We start from the raw sequence: 15,664 nt of genomic DNA, 5'->3' as shown, positions 1-15,664 counted from the left end.
GGTGGTCTTCCTTCAAATGTTTTGATTGTGTTACTGTAAATGATCTAACCCAGGGGTGTCAAACTCGTTTTTGTCACGGGCCACATGTAGTTATGACTTCCCTCGGAGGGCCGCTACGACTGTGAACCCAAATAAACAAAATATTACCACCTATAATTACATACAGTATACACAACACATTGATGAATAACCAGTTTTGAAATCAGAAGCCTATAAAAACATGTTTTTCCACTATTACATGTGTTTTCAAAGGGGGATTGGTAACAAAAAAATGCTTGCAAATATCTCAATGTTATTACACCAGAACACAATTAGCAATTTTGATTTGCTTTCGAGGGCCACATAAAATTATGTGGCGGGCCGGATCTGGCCCCCGGGCCACCAGTTTGACACCTGTGATCGAAGCTAGCAAAATTGCGCAGCTGGTCTGCTGATCAACTGGTTTGTGTGTAGTGGTAAAGCAGATGACAAGATCAAAGGAGAGAAGTCAAGGCTCCAACTCTCATATTGCTGGCGTTGGGCCGAAACCACCTATCTTCAAATTTGGTAAATTTCATATTTTTTTATTGCTCAAGCCGCACGTGTGTGTGTTATTTTTAGAAATTATTGACCAATCTTGAGTGTTCAAAATGGCTTGCTCTCTTTGACGATGCAATGTCCATGGTTCAACAAACTTGCCGTTTTTTTGGTCTCCGGAAAAGTGATGATTCTGGAGAGCTGAAGGATTCCGCCCGATGCCAGCGATATGTTGCTTCAGTTTCTTGTATGAAGTTTGGTGCCTCCCTCATTGCACGACAGATTTCCTATGCATGCATAGACTGTCACTGTAGCAGGGCTTCCCACATATACTGTACATTTATTTGTGGTGGGCCGCCACAAGTGAATTTTTATTGAAATCTCCTTTGTTATATGGTAAGTGTTTGATATTAGAGTTTCAGCAAATGTATTTTTTTAAGTTAGCAAATATGTTTATTGAATTTCCTTTGTTATTCTATTTGTTTAAAGTGAACAGTAATTTATTGTTGTTAAGTGTATTTTATTATTAGCATCCATTAAAAGAAAAGTACAGTATTCTATTAAAATCCAAATCTAGCTCTTTTTTTTTGGGGGGGGGGGGGGGGGGGGGGTCGTAAACATTGATGCGCAAATGTTTGGATGAATTTTGACATTCAGCCATGTAAATTATGTACAAGTAATAAAGTCAAATAAATATATTCGTTCGGAATTGAAACTCCAGCAAACTGCTCAGGCTAATTAAACAGCTATTCTGTGGTGATATTAAGATGACATAAGACAACCGTTATCAACAATAGCAATAAAAGTGTCTGGTTGTGTTGTGATAGTGATTATGATGCAGATTTTCCCATGGCTGTTCAAAAAGATGCCCGTGACTTTTAGTAAACAAATTGACACTAATGGTAAGTAAGTTTCAACATAGTAGCCAAATCACAAAAACATTTGGCATCATGCCACTTAGAAAGTAGGCACCAGTAATTCTGAACACTGTTTGAAAAAGGCCGTTGCAATAGAAGCCAGCCAGCAGTACTGTTTGCCACGTGCATAACTTGTCATCTCATTGGTGAAACAGCTGTCGGTAGCTGTAATGATGGTGACGTCTTTTACAGCAAGAGAACCCTGCTGCCTGTGTGGTCTTTGCTTTGTCTGAGAGTTGCATCATCTGCATGCACGTGTGCAATACTCATATTTGAAAGATATCTGTGGAAAGAAATGGAAGAGCTCTTAGATTTTGGCTGCTAGTCGGAAGGGACAAAAAATAAAATAAAATAAATACATCTGGTAAATGTTCCATGGAAAATCTAAATAAGGAATTTTGGAAATACCCAATTTGGCCACTTTGCAATTGCAATTTTCTTTACATTTTTTTGGTTGTTAATTTAGCGGCACGGTGCACAACTGGTTAGAGCGTCTGCCTCACAGTTCTGAGTACCTCGGTTCAATCCCCGGCCCCGCCTGTGTGGAGTTTGCAAGTTCTCCCCGTGCCCGCGTAGGTTTCCTCCCACATTCCAAAAACATGCATGGTAGGTTAATTGAAGACTCAATTGCCCGTAGGTGTGAATGTGAGTGCGGATGGTTGTTTGTTTGTATGTGCCCTGCGATTGGTTGGCAACCAGTTCAGGGTGTACCCCGCCTCCTGCCCGATGATAGCTGGGATTGGCTCCAGCACTCCCACGACCCTTGTGAGGATAAGCGGCGCAGAAAATGCTTGGATGGATGGATGGTTGTTAAGTTATGGAGGGCACTTAAATTGTTTCACTGAACAACAAAAGGCATGATTGTTTAATACAATAAAAAAAATCAGTTCAGTTCCAATGAAGTTGGGACAATGTGTAAATCTTAAAAACAGAATGCTTTGCAAATTCTTTTAAACCTATAATCAATTGAATACACGACAGACAAGATATTTAATTAATTAATTTATTTATTTATTTGATGTTAGCGGCACGGTGGCCGACTGGTTATAGCGTCAGCCTCACAGTTCTGAGGACCCTGGTTCAATCCCCGGCCCCGACTGTGTGGAGTTTGCATGTTCTCCCCGTGCCTGCGTGGGTTTTCTCAGGGCACTCCGGTTTCCTCCCACATCCCAAAAAAAAAACATGCATAAATTGGAGACTTTAAATTGCCCGTAGGTGTGACTGTGAGTGCGAATGGTTGTCTGTTTGTATGTGCCCTGCGATTGGCTGGCAACCAGTTCAGGGTGTACCCCGCCTCCTGCCCGATGACAGCTGGGATAGGCTCCAGCACGCCCGCGACCCTAGTGAGGAGAAGCGGCTCAGAAAATGGATGGATGGATATTTGATGTTATTTCTTTCAAATATTCACTCATTTTGAATTTGATGCATGTAACACAGCCAGTGTTTACTTTTTCAAATGATTTCTAAAACATTACTAGAAAATGTTCCATCACGAGTGCCCTATTCTTAGAACAGGCCCGTGGGCTCTCATGTGGTCCTTGGGGGCTACGCGGTGCCCACAGGCACGATGTTGTATTTTTTAACTAACATTATGTTGTACTTTAAGCTGTATTTTAATGATGTTCCCTGTTATAAAATAACCTTCAATTTCTTACATTTGCAGTTTATTCCCTTCAAATTAATTCCCATAAATCTATGTTAATGATTGCCCATAATTGGTGGCTGCCCAGTGAAATTCATACAGTTAATACTCTGCTGCTACTTATGTTGGGCCTCTCGCACTTAAGAGTATATGACCTCTTTTTATACAACCCCAATTCCAATGAAGTTGGGACGTTTTGTTAAACATAAATAAAAACAGAATACAATGATTTGCAAATCATGTTCAACCTATATTTAATTGAATACACGACAAAGAAAATATATTTAATGTTCAAACTGATAAACGTTATTGTTTTTAGCAAATAATCCTTAACTTAGAATTTTATGGCTGTAACACGTTCCAAAAAAGCTGGAACAGGTGGCAAACAAGACTGAGAAAGTTGAGGAATGCTCATCAAACACCTGTTTGAAACATCCCACAGGGGAACAGGCCAATTGGGAACAGGTGGGGGCCATGATTCCGTATAAAAGAAGCTCCCCTGAATTGCTCAGTCATTCACAAGCAAAGCTGGGGCGAGGTTCACCTCTTTGTAAATAAGTGCGTGAAAAAATAGTCGAACAGTTTATGGACAATGTTCCTCAATGAACTGAGGAATTTAGGGATTTCATCATCTATGGTCCATAATATCATCAAAAGGTTCAGAGAATCTGGAGAAATCACTGCATGTAAGCGGCAAGGCCGAAAACCAACATTGAATGCCCGTGACCTTTGATCCCTCAGGCGGCACTGTATTAAAAAAAGACATATATGTGTAAAGGATATCACCACATGGGCTCAGGAACACGTCAGAAAACAAATGTCAGTAAATACAGTTCGGCGCTACATCCGTAAGTGCAACTTGAAACTCTACTATGCAAAGCAAAAGCCATTTATCAACAACATCCAGAAACGCCGCCGGCCTCTCTGGGCCCGAACTCATCTAAGATGGACTGATGCAAAGTGGAAAAGTGTTCTGTGTTCCAATGAGTCCACATTTCAGAACCATCCGGACTGTTATGGACGCAAAGTTCAAAAGCCAGCATCTGTTATGGTATGGGCCTGTGTTAGTGCTAATAGCATGGGTAACTTGCACATCTGTGAAGGCACCATTAATGCTGAAAGGTACATACGGGTTTTGGAGAAACATATGCTGCCATCCAAGCATTTGGATTTTTCATGGACGCCCCTGCTTATTTCAGCAAGTCAATGAGGGACGTGTTACAACAGCGTGGCTTCGTAGTAAAAGAGTGCGGGTACTAGCCTGGCCTGCCTGCAGTCCAGACCTGTCTCCCATTGAAAATGTGTGGCGCATTATGAAGCGTAAAATACGACAACGGAGACCCCGGACTGTTGAACAGCTGAAGCTGTACATCAAGCAAGAATGGGAAAGAATTCCACCTACAAAGCTTCAACAATTAGTGTCTTCAGTTCACAAACGTTTATTGAATGTTGTTAAAAGTAAAGGTGATGTCACACAGTGGTAAACATGACCCTGTCCCAGCTTTTTTGGAACGTGTTGCAGCCATAAAATTCTAAGTTAATGATTATTTGCTAAAAACAATAAAGTTTATCAGTTTATCTTGTCTTTGTAGTGTATTCAATTCAATATTGGTTGAACATGATTTGCAAATCTTTGTATTCTGTTTTTATTTATGTTTAACACAACGTCCCAACTTCATTGGAATCGGGGTTGTACGTTCACTTTCCAAAAGTCTTATGACTGGTGATCGACAGATGTTGCAGTGTTCAGTAAGATGTCTCAAGAACTCAACTGATGGACATAAGAGCCCTGTTCAGGATCATCCTTTCAGAGAAGGAGAGAAATTCCTTCTTGCTGAAACATCTTACATTTGCATGTACTGTAATGGTACTGTTTGGTAAGATGCTCACATTTCCATTTTCCTATGCTGCTTTTTCAAAATGTATTCATGAATCCAAGAATGGAAATATGAAGCAAATTTTCTTCCCAAATCTAAGGAAATAAAAGTTATTTTTAATTTCTTAAAAACAACACGGTTAATTCAAAACACAGTCCCATTGCATTGTAAATGCACACATATCCAACGTCCACCCATCCATTTTCTACACCGCTTATCCTCACTAGGGTCACTGGTATGCTGGAGCCTATCCCGGCTAACTGGGCGAGAGGTACACCCTGAACTGGTAGCCAGTCAGTCGCAGTATGCACATAGACAAACAATCATTCACATTACACACCTAAAAGCATTTTAGAGTCTACACCCAACATACCATCCATCCATCCATTTTCTGAGCCACTTCTCCTCACTCGGGTCGCTGGCGTGCTGGAGCCTATCCCAGCTGTCATCGGCCAGGAGGCGGGGTACACCCTGAACTGGTCGCCAACCAATCACAGGGCACCATTCACGCTCACATTCACACCTACGGGCAATTTAGAGTCTCCAATTAATGCATCTTTTTGGGATATGGGAGGAAACCGGAGTGCCCGGAGAAAACCCACGCAGGCACGGGGAGAACATGCAAACTCCACACAGGCAGGACCGGGGATTGAACCCGGGTCCTCAGAACTGTGAGGCTGACGCTCTAACCAGTCGTCTACCGTGTCAGATCGTGTATTCTAATCAGTCAGGTCAAACCAACATTACATGACAGAAATTATGGGTGCTAACTTACTGTAATTAATTACTTTATTTTTAATTAAATTACTTCACCCACACCGAAACTTTAGCACGATTCGACAGAACGGCGGCATGTTTACGTCCAACCGTTCGTGCTAGCAGTAGCTTGCTAGGCTACATAACATTGACTTCATCATTGCTATGCAGAATGATGCCCATTTTCCGCTGACGCCAGACACTGTCTCCACATTCTTGGTTCTCATAAAGGTTACGGCCTTTCACCCGAAGTCTACCCCAGCCTACCTGGAGCCTACCCCAGCGCCCCGTGACCCTAACCAGGATAAGCGGTGTTGAAAATGGATGGATGGATGGATGGCTTGCAAACCTTTCATGGCTCTGTTTCCCACTCGTTCTTCTTTTTAGTCCAGTACATCTTTCAGACCCAAGTTCGGACACGACTGCGTCATCAAGTACATAGTAGACCCCAGACTATAATAACACATTATACCGTAGTTACTGTATCTTTACTGTTAATGCCAACTTCCATATATCTGCCACTGAAGAATTTTAACTTCTGCAAGGGTGTTAATAAATATTTTTTCTTTTAAATATTTCCCTCAATCATATCGTACTCAGCGTCATTGTGACGCTTATGTACTTACTACCATATCGTGAAATTCTTGGACATTATTGCATTAGACATTCCTATATTGGTCATACTCTGCACCCCACGAGACATGCACCATTTCTTCCTAAACTTTAATCCATCCTCCGTCGATCGTAAACTCGCCCAGTCGTAAAGCTGCCCCCCCCCCAGCAGGGACGCCCGTGTCCTGTCATAAACAGTTTGATACCATCTCCCTGCAATTTCATGGCTCTGGGGCAAAGAAGGACTTCACAGATTCTTATGTCAGGCATGGCTCCAGGAAGCATTAACTCGTCAATCAACCTGAATTAGGAGACAGAAAGCAAATAAGTAAACCTCAAAATTTACTTGCCAGAAAGATGGAAAAAAAATCCTCTTTGTCCTCCCTGCTCTACTGCTGAATCTGGAGAGACAACCAAACAGATTAATCCTCACACCATATTAGACATTCTCAAAGACAAGTACTCCACATAATTTCCCTTGTACATGATGCAAATTAGGCACTGTCTCATGGCGTATGTAGCTGGTCATTATAAACACCCTAACTCCCTCTATTCTCATCTATCGTATTTTCCCTTCCAACATAGCTGGCAAGTCACTATGCTAAGTAGAGAATCAATTTAACACCTCTGGCACCTCCTCCCTCTTCTGTGAATGGAAAGGATTGCATTCACTATACTGTATTACGCTTGTAAGGATGTATTACAGTCCCTTTAGTGATTTTCTTAATCCGGTTTGCCACAAACAGGAACTTCTATGTATATCTACTTACAAAAAATACAGACTCTCTTTATATGACAAATATGCTCTTCCCTTTATTATCCCTACTTACAGTCTTCCGGCCGCTTACTTGTGGGCCACTCCGTAAAAACGACTCCCTCTGACACACAAGTTAACACATCTTTCATCGCAACATACGTCAAAACTCTTCTTCTAGGCACAAACAAGACTAGAGCCATCGTATGCGTTAATGTGCTTCTCACGATCCTCTATCATTTCAAGTGCTCCCTAAAGAATACATTTAAAATCCCCGATCCAACATGCATTAACAACTCATTTCCCAAGTTCACCCTACTAACTGAGCTCACCGCAAAGCCCTTTACCCACTTTCTAACGTCATTGTCATCACACGAGTCGAATATTAAACTTCCTTGCTTTTTTACGTCAATCCCTTCGGTACTACACTAAAGTAATTCTGTAACCCTGACTATTGTCTTTCGCATTCCCCCTTTCAAAACTCCTTTACACCACTTTTAGCCACATCCAGGCCATCCATCGAAAACATTTAGCCAGCTAGCTGCGACTGTTGTCTCTCCACGCACACTCATGTCACTTGTAACACACTAAAATACAGTCGTCCACTTATTATTTTCCACATCACGCAGATACCATACACACCATCTCAGACAGCAACTTGCACGCCAATCATTCAAACTCCGCGTGCAGCCCGAAGCGGACCGGGAACGCCTTGTCTTACAGCGGCCCTCTCTGATCGGGTTGTAAAGGCCCCATAACACATCCGCGGCTCCACAAATTCCTTTATTCATACAACGAAACATTTTCTGACAACAAAAACATCCGGTACTGTTTTCAGGCTGCTTCCCCGGGCACACAGAGCCGAGGCTGGTCCGCTCCGCCAACCCGGAAGTAAAAACCCACAACGCAACTCTGCCGTGATCACATCCGCCAGGCACACGCCTGAATTTATCTATTATTTAATTTATCTTCCAGAATATCGTGTGCATACCTATGTATACACACAATACGTATACTTGATCTATTTATGTAATAAATATAATGGGTACCCTTTAAAGCGCTTTATAAATATTTACATATATATTCATATAATTTTATTTATCATCGTTCTAGGGTTGACCTTATATTGTGTACACAATTTATAAGACGTCCATCCATCCATCCATTTTCTGAGCCGCTTCTCCTCACTAGGGTCGCGGGCATGCTGGAGCCTATCCCAGCTATCACCGGGCAGGAGGCGGGCTACACCCTGAACTGGTTGCCAGCCAATCGCAGGGCACATACAAACAAACAACAATTTGCACTCACAGTCACACCTACGGGCAATTTAGAGTCTTCAATTAATGCATGTTTTTTGGGATGTGGGAAGAAACCGGAGTGCCCGGAGAAAACCCACGCAGGCACGGGGAGAACATGCAAACTCCACACAGGTGGGGCCGGGGATTGAACCCGGGTCCTCAGAACTGTGAGGCTGATGCTCTAACCAGTCGGCCACCGTGCCATTTATAAGACGTATCACACAGAATATTTATACCATTCACACTTAGTCCAAGTTTTTTTTTTTTTTTTTTTTACTCTACAATAGAGGCCTGCGCAGGACGTGTCTGTGAGACATAGAACCACTTATCCGATCTGATTACCCGTGGAAACTCATGTGTCGGGATATAATGGTTAACCAGCGCTTTGATGACAGACGCTGCGTCCTCTTTTGCACAAGGATGGGCTTCGGGCCATCCAGAAAAAGTGTCGACAATCATTAATAGGTACCTTTTTCCTTGGACTGGGACTAACATATCGGTTTAGTTCATTACTACGACATCATTCGGGCATCGGCCCATCTCAGTGTGTTGCAGTTCCCTCTTCGTTCCCTCAACACTGAAATTCAGACATATATTAGAAGAAACACAAAACTCTTCTACCTTACGCAGAAGATCAGGGTGCCACCAAAAGCGCAGCTTGTTCAGTATTGTCACATAACTCTCATGTGTCGGGGCGTGTGCGTCCTCAACCACTAACCGCATGAACTTTCCTGTAGGTAACACCAGTCTCCTAGGGCATCTCGTCGGGCCAAACCACAGCTTCTCCTTGTCGTCATACTCAGCATCTTTCTTTTGCCACTTACGTTTGTCTTCCTCTGGCGGCGCCTCTTGGAGGTCGCTCACTACATCAACCGTTACTGTAGGGAGAAAGTCAATCAACTGCTCCTCTTTAACAACATGATTACCTTCAGCATCCGTTTGATAGCCTGCTACTTTTTTAGCCGCGGCATCAGCCGCATCATTAATAAATAGTAACAATCTGACCTTCAGATAACTCCAGCGCCCTGCACATGGCCAGCAGTTCTGCAGCTTGAGCGGAGGGTTTCACAAAATCATTAGTGGACCAAAGCATTTGGAAGTCAGAATTTTGGTCTCCGCGATGTCTGCAGCGGCCTCTTGTTTACAGCGGTACTACGGCACGTTAACAAAAGCAGTCGGGTCTACCTTGAACTTTTCCGGAGTCATGGATGTACGTAGTCCCCCATCGACAGGGCCCTCGGACCACAGTGAGTCCGGCAGCGAGTTCAACAGCTGCCACACCTTGCTTCCCTATGTAAATACCTTTACTATTGAGCATCCAGTTTTCATCCTGTATTGACTTAAAGGCTTCTCAGTAAACCAAATCGTCAATTTTATCATAGTACAGTGTGAGATGGAGGGGATCGATCGGAGGGCTGTAGGAGGCAAGAGAGTCGATCCAGGGCTTCCACCGCAGGAAGGCCGAGTAGACGGCGCCTCCCGCCTTTGTTTCTGGTTGAAGTCGGGCCCAATAAATGTCAGCGGTCGCTTCCGGGAGTTCATGTTGCACCATGTTCCATCCGGCGGACAATTTCCGTTCACAGTTCAACACGGTCCCATCTGGGAACCGTATCGTCAGTCCGTCCGGGCTGCAAAGGATAGTAGTTTTGATTTTGATAAGCAGATCTCTGCCCATCAGGTTCACTGGTTTCATCAGGACAAACTGATGTTCATGTGTCTGTCCAGCAATTTCAGTTTTTAATGATGTCGAAATCGGCAGACTCATGGGCACCCCTGCAAAGCTCATTAAGGTGGTCGTCTTCCCTGAGTGGTTGGATGCAGGAAGTGGTAAACATACAGATGAATATGTGGCACCTGTGTCCACTAGCATGTGGATGTCCGTCTTGTCCACCTTAGCGGGGATAAGAGGCTCTGCCTTTCCTCCGTCCCCGGGCTTCCCTATTGGTAATTGGACCAGTCCTCGTCGCAGTAGAACTGGCTAGATGGTTGTTGTTGCTGTGGAGCCTGCTGCGGATGCTGTTGCCAGGGTGCCGGGCCGCGTCCACCTCTGCCGCGTGTAGCTCTGTAGCCTCCTCTTTGAGGTGGTGCCCCTCCGGGTTCCACTGGAGGTCGCTGTTGCATCAGTGGGGGAGCAGTACATTGACGATACCAGTGTCCATGCTGACCACAGTTGAAGCATGCTTGGTCCGGTGGAGGTCGGCGAGCGCTTCCTGTGCCCCGTTGGTAGATCCTCTACCACGACTCCTGCCTCGTCCCCCAGTTGACCCCTGCTCCATCCACATCTGCTTTTCTGCATCCATTTTTTTTTCCCTTTTTTTTTTTTTTAAATGTATTTATTTTTATTTCGTACTACACTTTCAGCATGTCTAGCATGATTCATGAACTCATCCAACCCTTGAGTGGCCAGGTTTAAACCATGTTTCTTAATCCACTCTTTTACTTCTGATCTCATTCCATTTCAATGATATGTACTAACCAGTTGTTGCATATCACGGCACCACTCTTCTATCTCTTTTGTAGGGTGTTAAGCTTTCCACCTTTCACACGCTCTTCTTTTGACCAAGGTCTGTAAACAAGAATTGTACTACCTTTTCTGCCTCCTTCACCTTTATATGCAGGATTTGCCACTTCGATCATGGGATACAAGTCCCCTTCAGTTAATCTTGCAATTTGGGAGAGGTGTCTGGACTTAAAACTCCACCCATCATTCTGCTCCAATTTTACCTCTTGTATGTGCTGGTGTGGCTGGCAGAGGCGAATACAGGCTTATCACATTCTTGTTTACAGAAAGTGGAAGTGAGCCAGTATATGCTGGAGGCTTCTCCTCCCCCGCAGGGCCAGATAAGAGAGGAGCAGAGGCCTCAGGTGCCCCTCCCTGTTGTCTGCGTTCCTGTTGCGTCTCATTGTCTTCATTTCTTATAAACAATCTTTGTTTATCATCTGACTGACATTTTTTCCGTTTTTTGTTTGTTGTCAGTGGCCACTTTTCGGCCTGGGCCAATTGTAACTTCAAAAGTTGTTCCTGCATGTCCTTTACCTCGTCTGATGATTTTTGGTGTCTGTCGACAAAAAGTTTAAAATGGTGAGACACATAGCGATTAAACGAGCTAGCTCCCCCTTTCATGAGATCCGGCTCCTTTATCAGTTCAGTCCTAACTTAAGCTGGCAATGTGTCAAGCAAAGCAATTCTATAAATAACATTTGCCTCCCTAAGACGGGAGGGATGCGACCCTGTCGTATCTGTCCAAATACTTGTGCAATTTTCGAAATGAGAACTGGGATCCATGAGAGGTTTGAAGTCCGGGAGCTTCGGCACCATCGGCAAGGAGGACGGGAACATGTCACGGATGACCGCAAACACACAAAAGGGGGCAAGTAAAATTTCAGGTTTGACATTATTATTATTATTCAGTCCAAACCGTGTCAAAATATTATCCGATTGATGCACCGAAATGCAACAGGCGCGAATCAATCTAACTACGTCACCACACGCCAGGCTCATGCTGTCCGTCAACTTTTTCAGCGCCTAGATCCACATTTCACCGACAGCAACCAGTCCGGGTAGCCGTTTCTGTAAAAACTCAAAATCTTTTAAAGACAATTCTTGACAATATTACAAAATTAATCCACCTTGTACACTGGGGGCTCGTCCGGGATTGATGGGAGTTTTACTTCCCCTGTGTCTTGAGCGGCTCCCTCGACCGGCAAAAAAAAAAAGGGAAGTCACTGGGAGGCCGCTCTTGGGAATGTCCGTAATTGGATTTAGTGGGTCAATTTGTCGGTCTTTTTCGCCGAACAGCTGCCATGGCTGTGGACACCGCACAAATCTCGTGAACATTTCTCCTCAATTTTTCATTCTCTTCTATTTTCTTATTCAAATCTCTTTTCTCCATCCACCCTGCAGTGTCCAACTTTTCCTTTTTCTACTTTGCCCACACACTTCTACAACCCCAATTCCAATGAAGTTGGGGCGTTGTGATTTTCAAATCATGTTCAACCTACATTTAATTGAATACACTACAAAGACAATATATTGAATGTTCAAACTGATAAACTTTATTGTTTTTAGCAAATAATTATTAACTTTGAATTTTATGGCTGCAACAAGCTGGGACAGGTGGAAAAAAGACTGAGAAAGTTGAGGAATGCTCATCAAAGACCTGTTTGGAACATTCCACAGGTGAACAGGCTAATTGGGAACAGGTGGGCTTTTATACCCCATGATTGGGTATAAAAGGAGGTTCACCTCTTTGTAAACAAGTGCGTGAGAAAATAGTCAAACAGTTTAAGGACAATGTTCCTCAACATGCAATTGAAAGGAATTTAGGGATGTCATCATCTACGGTCCATAATATCATCAAAAGGTTCAGAGAATTTGGAGAAATCACTGCATGTAAGCGGCAAGGCCGAAAACCAACATTGAATGCCCATGACCTTCGATCCCTCAGGCGGCACTGCATCAAAGACCCACATGGGGTCAGGAACACTTCAGAAAACCAATGTCAGTAAATACAGTTCGGCGCTACATCCGTAAGTGCAACTTGAAACTCTACTAAGCAAAGCAAAAGCCATTTATCAACAACACCCAGAAACGCCGCCGGCTTCTCTGGGACCGAGCTTATCTAAGATGGACTGATGCAAAGTAGAAAGGTTTTCTGTGGTCCGACGAGTCCACATTTCAAATTGGTTTTTGAAAATTGTGGACGTCGTGTCCTCCGGGCCAAAGAGGAAAAGAACAATCCGGACTGTTATGGACGCAAAGTTCAAAAGCCAGCATCTGTGATGGTATGGGGCTGTGTTAGTGCCAATGGCCTGGGTAATTTACACATCTGTGAAGGCACCATTAATGCTGAAAGGTACATACAGGTTTTGGAGAAACATATGCTGCCATCCAAGCAACGTCTTTTTCTTGGACACCCCTGCTTATTCCAGCAAGACAATGCCAAACCACATTCTGCACGTGTTACAACAGTGTGGCTTCGTAGTAAAAGAATGCGAGTACTAGAGTGGCCTGCCTGCAGTCCAGACCTGTCTCCCATTGAAAATCTGTGGCGCATTATGAAGTGTAAAATACCACATCGGAGACCCCGGACTGTTGAACAGCTGAAGCTGTACATCAAGCAATAATGGGAAATAACTACATACAAAGCTTGAATGATGCCCATTTGCCGGTGGCGCCAGACACTGTCTCCACATTCTTGCTTCTCATAAAGTTTACAGCAACCCTTTGTAGCCATTGTTGTCTCCAACAGATGTTCCCTGTGGCCTCCACATCCACCCTGCTGGGAGCTTTCCTGTATCACACCCCCACCCCCTTATCTGATTTACATTTTATCCTTCTGCAATAAAGCATCAATGTTTACGCACAAACGAGTTACACAATAAAACCATATATCACATTACTTGCAATTATATGTTCAGTAGTGATGCGCAAATGATACCGAGGCTTTTGAGCTTGTGTCGCTCTTACTGAAGCGGAGTGATTCGAAACGCTGTGTCGGAGCTTGTATCAAAACACCAGTGTCATGTGTTTCACTTCGCAGTTCATTCCTTCAAAATGTTTCGAAACTTTTCATTGGCTCATAGTCTTGGCTCATGGCGTTTCACTGCATTCTGAGCCAATGACAGCTTGACAGGTTTGACAGATTTGATTTGAGTGGTTTGGTGCCATACTAGCTATATAAGATGCATCATTATGCTTCAAAATGGGGTTCTGAGGAGATAGAGATTTGGGGACTGAGATTAGATAAACCCTTAACCAACATTTAACCCTTAATATAATTTGCAGTTATTCTTTGGGTTAATCTGGAATGTGTTTTAGAGTATGGGAGAGAGCCTCTGCATATTTTATCGTAATGACGATATAATCATTATTTGGTATGAATGAAACAAACACTTGAATGACCATACAGACTTTTCTGAACTTTTATTGCTGTCATGGGAAACAGTGCCAGTGCTTCAGTCGTGGTCTTTAGAGGTTGCTATGGCTTCAGTTGTCCACTAGATGTCACCATCACTGAAGCCTTTCAGTCACATGCTATGATGACGTACTCAGCGTTCCCCTTGGTTCCACATACCACTTATTCCACCGCATTCTTGATTGATTTTGCAGCATAATTAAACGTATCATCTGGTCATCTTCGTCAGGCAATGTTCCATGGTCGCCATTGTTGTTGCTTTGTTCCTTGTTTTGGAAAGGAAAGTAAAAACGGCTACCGGAAATGGTCATAAAATGCAGAGGAAACTCCACCCTGTGGTGTGCTAACCAATACCAGGCGTAGCGACACCCCCGACTTGGAGGAGAACTGCAGCACATTTTCAAAACAGCGCGCGAGGGTTGGGCTCAGTATAAAGGCAAACTGCGCGTGGGATAGCCGCAGTGACGTCAGCGCGGTCGCCGCCCGCGCGGGTATAAAGAAGGGTACTTTAGGAAAGCCTCAATGCTTCATGAGGCTTCACTTGCCCACCACTAATGTTCAGAAACATACTTAAACTGTTGTACTATTTAATCACACAGTTGTTCACAAAAAGTGGAGAACCTCAACCTTTTTTTCCCCCACTCCCCAGTGCATAGTAACCATAATAGAGTCGTAGGTATATACAAGGAAATCCTCACCTCTTGTCTGCGCCACTTCGCCGCAGCACGGTGGCGGCTGCGAGATTTAGTTCTGTTGCTGGCTGGTGAAGTCCTGATGGCCATAGGAAAAATAGTTGGCACTGCACCTGGTTTCAGCCACTGCTTCTGTATCCAATGGTTTCTGCTAAGCCTTTCTCAAAACACGCCGGTTCGAAGTGATCAGCACAATTTGGAATTCTTGCGAGGCATCCATAGCTGACCACGTTTCTTCCCCTGTCGATTGACTTTCCCTATCCACTGGTCATGTATTCCTTTTTCACTTGGAAAGCCAAAAAAAAACTTTTGCAACTGCCTGAACCATTTGTACAACCAAATGCCACACAATAAAACCATTGTGACATCGTTAAATCATACGACAACAAAATGTACAAGGACGGGAACAACAGAATTAAACAATAGCACACAATGCCGGATGAAAAAGATGTTTGGGTTGTGTGACGTCACAGCGCCGGAAAGAGACGACGAATGGAAGGCGTTGGATGCAAAAAGCAGCAGCCGCATATTCTGCATCATATTTATCGATTTAACTGCTGTATATCTGCTTTATAGTCACTTCGAAATGGCAGAGGGGTAAAGGGGTTTTAGAGTTATCAAGAAACATTTTAAAATCTTTTCTCCATCCACCATTAAACACCATTAAGTGCACAGTTGGTCC

This window comes from Phyllopteryx taeniolatus, chromosome 2, assembly GCF_024500385.1.
Source record: "Phyllopteryx taeniolatus isolate TA_2022b chromosome 2, UOR_Ptae_1.2, whole genome shotgun sequence".
Classification (NCBI taxonomy): Eukaryota; Metazoa; Chordata; class Actinopteri; order Syngnathiformes; family Syngnathidae; genus Phyllopteryx; species Phyllopteryx taeniolatus.
The sequence above is the reverse complement of the archived record's forward strand: the minus strand, read 5'-3'. Positions refer to the sequence as shown.